We start from the raw sequence: 8,234 nt of genomic DNA on the forward strand, positions 1-8,234 counted from the left end.
AAAGTTTAGAGGAGCCAGTTAGTGGCTCATTCAGAGAATTATCAACATTTGTGCTTGCACTGGCAGAAATGTATATATCAGAAATTAGCAGCTGAGTCATTTTTCAAGCATTTAGGTAGCCCACCATACCATTTTAAGATAGCCATTGGTGCTGACGGTGCCCCGTTCGGAAAAGACGACGAAGCAACCGCATGGCTTCTCTCTTCCTTAAATGTCGGAAAACATATTCAAAGTCAGAATGACAATTTTTTGCTTTGTGGGGCTAATTGCTCAGAGAGTCACACTGGCATGAAGAGATTTGCAAAAAAGTTATTGCATGATATAGCTCATCTAGAAAAACAGGTGTATACTGTTAATGGCTTTGAGGTTAGGTTTACAGTCGAGCTTATTCCCTCTGACATGAAGTGGTTGTCATTTGTTGCCGGGGAGCTCAACAATGCGGCCCACTATTTTTCAACTTTTGGCAATGTCAATAAGGATAATAAAGTTGTAATAAATGGGTCGTTAGGAGAAGACAAGGCCTGCACCTGGCACCCATGGGATTTTAATGAGAGGCTGACCATTGCTGAAAAAGTTGCAGACTCATACTTTTCTCGAGTTGAAATTACTGAGCATGAAGTTGAAAAATGTCAACAGGCTTGTCAGTTTTTTTACAATATCAGTGCACTAATGTTAAAGGAAGTGACTCCAACTGTATGGACCATTGGCTATGTGATACCTAGACACATCAAGATATTGTTTGACAAATATGGAATGGGTTTAGGGGTCAACAGTATGCAAGGTCGTGAGGCCAAACATGTTAGGCTTGCCCAATTTGCAAAGCACTCCACCAAATCCACCAGGTGGTCAATGGTGTTACGGCATGATTATATTGCCAATGTCTGGATCCGCAAGCATGATCCAGGTCAAAGTTTGTACACAAAATATGAAGAGCGTTATATACCAAAGCATGTAGCTTTAGAAACCTTTTGCTATTGTGGTTTCCCAATTGAAAAAGAACAAAATGAGTGTAGTATTTGCTCATCAGCTATTTTCAAAGCAATTGCAAAAACTGCTGTATGTGGTGATTTGGAGAATGTTAAAAAATTTGTTAACCTAAAGAAATAGTTCTATACATGTTTTTCATGTAAGTTATATGTAGTTGAAGAGTTATTAAGTACATGCATTTGTTATGTTTTTCCAAAAAGGTGTATGTTTTACTGAAATAAAGTTTTTACATAAAAGTAAACAGTGTGTGTTCTTTGAGATTTGTACTCGGTATTATATTAGTGCATATCCAATTAGTCGAAATGTATAATGTGCAAAATAGACATGCATGACCAACTTTGTCAGAATGTTTCTGGGAGTGGTGGATCAGCATTACTCTAACAATTCTGATTTCCATGCAAAAAAGTCACCAAAGATGGCAAAGAATGCAAATTATAATAGGCTAACTGCATGTAAGTAAGGCATAGAGTTCAATTAAACTCTTAAAGATTATCAAGTATTATTCAAGTATTTTCTTCAGTTTGTTTATGCATATGTAAGCAGTCACTTGTGGGGCATATCTGGATAAGCAATATTATGTAAACTTTAGGATTCATGTAACTGGTAACCATTTTGTCACACAAAAAAGAGCAGACGACTAAACTCAGAAAGCTACTCATCAGCTGCTCACTTTATATAGACAGAATAGCATCTCATTTATATCATAAATTTAGGTTTTCCATTACAATGCTTTTTTGACCAGTGTTGTCCTTGATGCAACAGGTTCATACAGTATACAGGTTGAACTAATCTTCATTTACATGAACAAAACACGATATAGATTTTAATGTAAAATTAAAAGGTCTCATGAGCAATGTTGTGGAACGCCAAATGTATTCCAGTATCCGTAATGAAGTGAAATCTTGACATTTTCTTGTGATTTGGAATATTGTATAATCAGAGGATGGTCTGTGCATATGACAGCTTCACAATGTGATCCATCTTTAAACGATTTATAGAAAATACTTGCCATTCATTTCATTCTGAATTAGTTTTGCTTCCTACGTGCATTATCCATTTTCTTGCTGAACTTGCAGTTGTTATCTCGAGAGTTTCTACACAACTTGTCTTCTTGGCAACCGTTCCGTAATGTCCTTTTAAAACAGTGAGCTTTAACAAGTCGAATACTTCTTCCGGCATGTTTCTACTAAATCGTATACCCCAAGGATTAGCTAAAGAAGACCTGGGCTTCATCCTTCTGGCAACAATCTTGCTCCATCGAAGTAGCTCTCTTGAAACAATTGGATAAATTTGCGTAACATGAAACATACACGTATCTTCACCCTCAAACAAATATTTTTTCGCAACTTCTTTTGACCTTGTAAGCACTTCTGAACCAATTTTCCCGGCCTTTTCCCTGTCTTTTGCTGTTTTAATATAGTGGTCAACCAGATCGTGCAAGCTGACAATAAGAGACGCCATGTTTTACGCAATCCTAATGGGGGACTCAGCTGACATGCAATGGCGGACTCGTATCAAATTATCTGGCCATTTTCGGCACCGCTTCAGCCCGCCGTGATATAATTATATTTCAAAATACTCGACTCAATTTAACAATGCAATGTCTTTATTTTCACTCCAACAAAACCAAAATACAGTGTTTTTAAAGCACCAAACAAACTAATAGAACTCAAACTCCTTCCGCCACCCTCGGCCAAACACGTGACTGCTCCCAACTCCTCGTCTTTTTTGTTCACTCCTGCACCTGGATGTTTGTAAAAAAATGGCAGAAGAAATCGACGATCAGAATCCATCGAATCCTCCTCAAACAGAAGGTGAGCCGTTGCCAATTTCGCCTAATAACCTTGTTCAGGCTCTCGTTGCCAACAAGGACGCGATTTCTGTCCTGGGAAACGCTTTAGCGAGTGCCATTGGGCCGTTGATTCTTAACCATGCTCGAGGTCAGAGCGATAAGGACTCTGAACCGGAAAATAATTTGGAACCTGCTGTGCCAGTTGGCCAGTCGGGTATAGAAACTGAGAAGGATATTCATGCCCGTCCAGTGGCAGAAATTAATAAACGCCCTTCTGAGGACGATTGCCTCGAGATTAGGGCTGTCAAGCGCCCTCTTATTGAATGCGATCTTGATGAGCTTGAAGAAAGTGATCAGATCCTCGCACCTAACTCACGTTGGGATGCCAGTGTGAACTTAAAGGAACTCATTAACGCTAGTATTCAGCCGTTGAAACGTTTCGAGCGTAGAGCTATTAAGAAGGAATTTCCCCGGCCTGATGTAGACGCAGCTTACACGCCTAACCTTGATAGCTATTTAGTGCCCTTAATTGCGGGCATTAAAGGCCCAGACTAATCACTCCGTGATGTTCATGACAAGATCTGTGATATATTTGGGCCTCTTGGCGTAATGTATGAAAACTTGCTGCCCCTGTTAACTGCCACAGAAGGTGGTGAAGAAGTTACTTTGGACCATCAAGCTGCTTCAGCATTCATGAACTGTCCGAAGAAGTCAGTCATGCTTGTGGGGGATGTATCTGCTATCTTTACTACCCGGCGTCGAGAGCAAATACTTACCAAGCTAAACCCATCTTTGGCATCTCTTGGTAAGGAACAGTTTCCTGATGCAGGAAAGCAACTCTTTGGAGAAGGCTTTGAGGCTCGTCTTAAAGCCAGATCAGAGACTGCTCGTACAGTTGCAGCAGCTCACAATGCTGGAAAGTCGTTTTTTCCAAGGACTGCCTCTCGGGGATGGCGGGGTCACCGGGCAGGCAGTTTCACCCAAGCTCAGCCCCGACTATATTCCCCACACTTCCAACCAAAGTTTGCATTCAACGGTTACCCACCTCGGTCCAAGAGCCCAAGATTTCAGTCCTCAGGGAAGAGGCCGGGCCAGATTCCACTCATACAACAGTCCCAGCCAGACTTAAAGTCCAGACCACATCTTCCAACAGGTATGCCTCTGCCTTTAATTCATTTAAATTTCAATGGTCCAACATCAGGGAGATTAAAACACTTTCTCCCAAATTGGAAGCTAATTACCCAGGATCTTTGGATCTTACAAGTAGTCAAGGGGTACCAAATAGTTTTTACAGAGACCCTGTCCAAAATTATCCACCAAAGCCTTTGATTGTAAGCGCTGAAAATCATGTGCTAATAGAGACCGAAGTTCAAAAGTTGGCATCCAAGGGGGCTATCCACTTAGTCCCACAGTTCGACATGGCGCAAGGGTTTGTAAGCACCCTATTCCTTGTGCCCAAAAAGGGGGGAGAACAGCGCCCTGTAGTGAACCTGAAACATTTGAACCAAACGATTCCCTACGAACATTTCAAGATGGAGGGCATTCATATGTTAAAGGATTTGTTAACAAAGGGGGATTTTTTAGTCAAAATAGACCTCAAAGATGCCTACTTGATGGTCCCTGTTTGGCAAAAACACCAAAAATACCTCTGCTTTCTTTGGAAAGACAATATGTGGGAGTTTGCTTGCCTTCCCTTTGGTCTTGCCAGTGCCCCCAGGGTTTTCACCAAGCTACTAAAACCAGTAGTTTCTGTTTTAAGGAAAATGGGATTGAAAATTATAATTTATCTAGACGACATTTTGATTATGTCCCAATCTCACAACCTAGCTCTGACTCATGCATCAACAGCACTGAACCTTTTGGAGGGCCTAGGGTTTGTAGTGAATTTCTTGGGTTCACAATAAACTCAAAAACCCTTACAATTTTGCTCCCAAGGGACAAAATCAGGAAAATACAAAAGAAGTGTCAAGAGCTATTAGACAATCCCAGCCCATCCGTCCGAGAATTATCAAAGTTCCTGGGCCTCCTGACTTCTTCCATTCAAGCAATTTTTCCAGCCCCCCTTCATTATCGCCATATTCAATTTGCCAAAAACCAGGCATTGAGACAGTCCCCATCTTAGAGAAAATTGTACAACTCGATTCTCAGGCATTACAAGAGATACAGTGGTGGAGGGACCACCTGTTTGCTTGGAATGGGCGGGCTATTCTGAGACAACCCATTCAAATGACAATAGAGACAGATGCGTCAACCCAGGGCTGGGGTGCCCATTGCCAGGGAATAAGCACGGGGGGCGTTGGTCACTCAAAGAGAAAAAGTTGCACATAAACTGCCTAGAGCTTCTTGCAGGGTCTTTTGCAGTAAAGACTTTTGCAAAGGGAGTGGGGAAAGTACATATTCTTCTGCTCATGGACAGCGTCTCTGCAGTGAGCTACATCAACAAGCTGGGGGGGACCCATTCTCCCATTTTGAACAGCCTGGCTCACGATCTATGGACATTTTGTTTGACCAACCACATCGATCTCACTGCACAACATATCCCGGGGATAACCAATACACTAGCAGACAAGGAATCAAGGGTCTTTCAGGATGCGAGCGATTGGAAACTCAACCCTCAGGTTTTTGCAGCCCTCGACAAACGCTGGGGTCCCCTAGAGATAGACCTATTTGCGACCCGCTTGACCAAGCAACTTCCCCAATTTGTGAGCTGGAAACCGGACCCCGACGCCCTGGGGACCGATGCATTTACCCTAGATTGGAGCCAATGGAAAGGATATGCCTTCCCCCCATTTTCGTTAATAGGTCGTTGCCTCAGACAGGTCCAAGCGCAGCTAGTTGCAGAACTAGTAATAGTAACGCCAATTTGGCCAGCACAAGCTTGGTACCCTTTACTGCTGGAGCTATGCATAGACAACCCAGTTCTTCTCCCTCAGGACCCTTCACTTTTGAGAAAAGATCAGGAATCACACCCATTAGATCATCTCCACTTAGCTTGTTTCAACAGATCATTTGAAACGTTGCAAATTTCTCCAGAGGTTAGGGAAATCCTTTTGTCAGCCTGGCGCCCTAATACAACCAAGTCTTATGAATCAGCCTGGAACAAGTGGAATAGCTGGTGTGTGGAACACCAGTCTGATCCCATTTCACCGTCTCTCCCAGCAGTTTTAGAATTTTTATACTCTCAGTTTAAGGCAGGGCATGCATACCGTAGTCTTAATGTATATCGATCAGCCTTATCTGCTATTTTACCGCAGTCTGATGGCAAAAAGGTCGGTTCACATCCGCTTGTAGCGCAATTTTTAAAAGGGGTTTTCCACGTAAGGCCCCCTATACCACGCTACGCAGCAACATGGGATGTTTCGAGGGTTATACGTTTTTTAAAATCGCTGGGAAACAACAGTTTATTGTCAACTAAAATGTTGACTTTGAAATTAAGTATGTTGCTGTCATTAACGGTTCCTAGTCGGTGTTCTGAACTATCAGCTAGAGATTTACGTTTTCGACGGTTCTACCCGGAAGGGGTAGTATTCAATTTGGCCGCTCTAACTAAGACTGTTCGAATGGGCGGAGTTTTGAAGTCGTGTTTCCATGCTAGGTTTACTGAAGATCTTGATCTGTGCCCATGTGCTTGTCTGGAGGAGTATGAATGTCGCACTAGTGCACATAGGACTGGGATCCCAGACCAGCCAAATCGGTTATTCCTATCTTTAATCAAGCCATTTAAACCGGTGTCTTCCAGCACTATAGCTCATTGGATTAAAGAGATTCTGGCCATGCCAGGAATCGATACCACTATTTTTAAGGCACATTCAACCCGAGGTGCTTCAGCTACTGCAGCTGCCGATCAGGGCGTGTCTATCTCCGCGATATTACAACTTGGTGATTGGTCACAAGAGAATACATTTCAAAAATTTTATTATCGACCTCAATTTAACTCCACAATGGGTAGAGCCATTTTGTCGGTTGACCGGGAGGAGAATTCACAGCTTTAAACGTGCATTGTTAAATTGAGTCGAGTATTTTGAAATATAATTATGGATTATACAAGGGCCGCTTGCGGCCTGAAGTGTAATACACATTATATGAGAAATACGAGACGAGATTTAACAATGCAATCCCACCCTCCCTACCCGCTTTATTTTGTTTTGTTTTATTACAGGTTTGATTCGTTCGCAAAAAAGACGAGGAGTTGGGAGCAGTCACGTGTTTGGCCGAGGGTGGCGGAAGGAGTTTGAGTTCTATTAGTTTGTTTGGTGCTTTAAAAACACTGTATTTTGGTTTTGTTGGAGTGAAAATAAAGACATTGCATTGTTAAATCTCGTCTCGTATTTCTCATATAATCTGTATTACACTTCAGGCCGCAAGCGGCCCTTGTATAATCCATAATTACAAGTGTAACAGAAATGTTTCAACTGTTTAGAACACTTTATAGCTTTACACACTACAGAACTGTTTATAGCTTTCTGTTGGCATTACATTAGGTGTGAATAATAATTAAAAAGGTATTATATTTTTGTTAATTTGCAGATCTCCGAAGCTTTCTAGACACTCACATAGGTCTCGCACACGTGTAAAGCATAGGTAATATGCTATACTGTACATTATAGTGAGCTAAAATTATTGTTATGTTTCGTCTTGCATTGTGCCATGAAAGGCCAATTGAATCTTTTGTAAAATGTTTGTGTCTTTGGCCTTTTCAGACACTCAAGATAATTTTCTCAATCTTCAGCAGAGAACAATAGTTTGGCTAATTCACCCCAAAGACATAGGTTGGTATTGGTGATGCACTCTCATAAAATACATTTAGTTGAGTCATTAAAGTATTTCTTAAGTTATAATAATTTGTTTTATAATATGATTAATTGATAATTGGTGTTGTATTTATGTTCAATCTCACAGATCTTCAAAACGTTCCCAAATGCTCAAGATCATCTCCTCAAACTTCAGCAAAAAGCACCAGTCTGATTCATTCATCTGTTAAACATAGGTTGGTTTGGCCAATAAGACTTATTGCCTTGACGTCATAATCTCATAATGTATTACATTTGTCTTGCATATACCTGACAAAAACAATAAACCAAAGTTTTAAATTCCCTCATTTGTGAATAGCAAATGCGAACTGCTAAAATGACGACTCACATAGATGTCATAAATAAGACTTCCTTACCAACCAGAGAACGCATTATTGCTTTATGGGCAGAAGGTGAAAGCAATAACAATATTGGTACCCGTTTTGGCATAACTAGGAATACTGTATCGAATATTGTGGGGAACATGATGAAAAGAGGCCATCTACTGGATATAAAACCTGGAATAAAACTTGAGATACCCAACCTGGTAGAACACATTGAATTAAAAAAGCTATCAAAACCAAATACATCTGCCGTCGAAATACAAGCAGGCTTGCTAAACGATAGGGTATGTAGGGTTGACAATCCAGAAACGATCTGAGCTA

The 8,234-nt window shown here is 41.2% G+C and overlaps 1 pseudogene; it reads left to right on the forward strand.

The window, feature by feature from the left end:
• The first annotated feature begins 4,311 nt into the window (after positions 1-4,311).
• LOC114526560 lies at positions 4,312-5,107 on the forward strand (annotated as a pseudogene).
• Positions 5,108-8,234: the final 3,127 nt, after the last annotated feature.

This window comes from Dendronephthya gigantea, unplaced genomic scaffold (assembly GCF_004324835.1).
Source record: "Dendronephthya gigantea isolate DGI-Jeju-01 unplaced genomic scaffold, DenGig_1.0 000039F, whole genome shotgun sequence".
Classification (NCBI taxonomy): Eukaryota; Metazoa; Cnidaria; class Anthozoa; order Malacalcyonacea; family Nephtheidae; genus Dendronephthya; species Dendronephthya gigantea.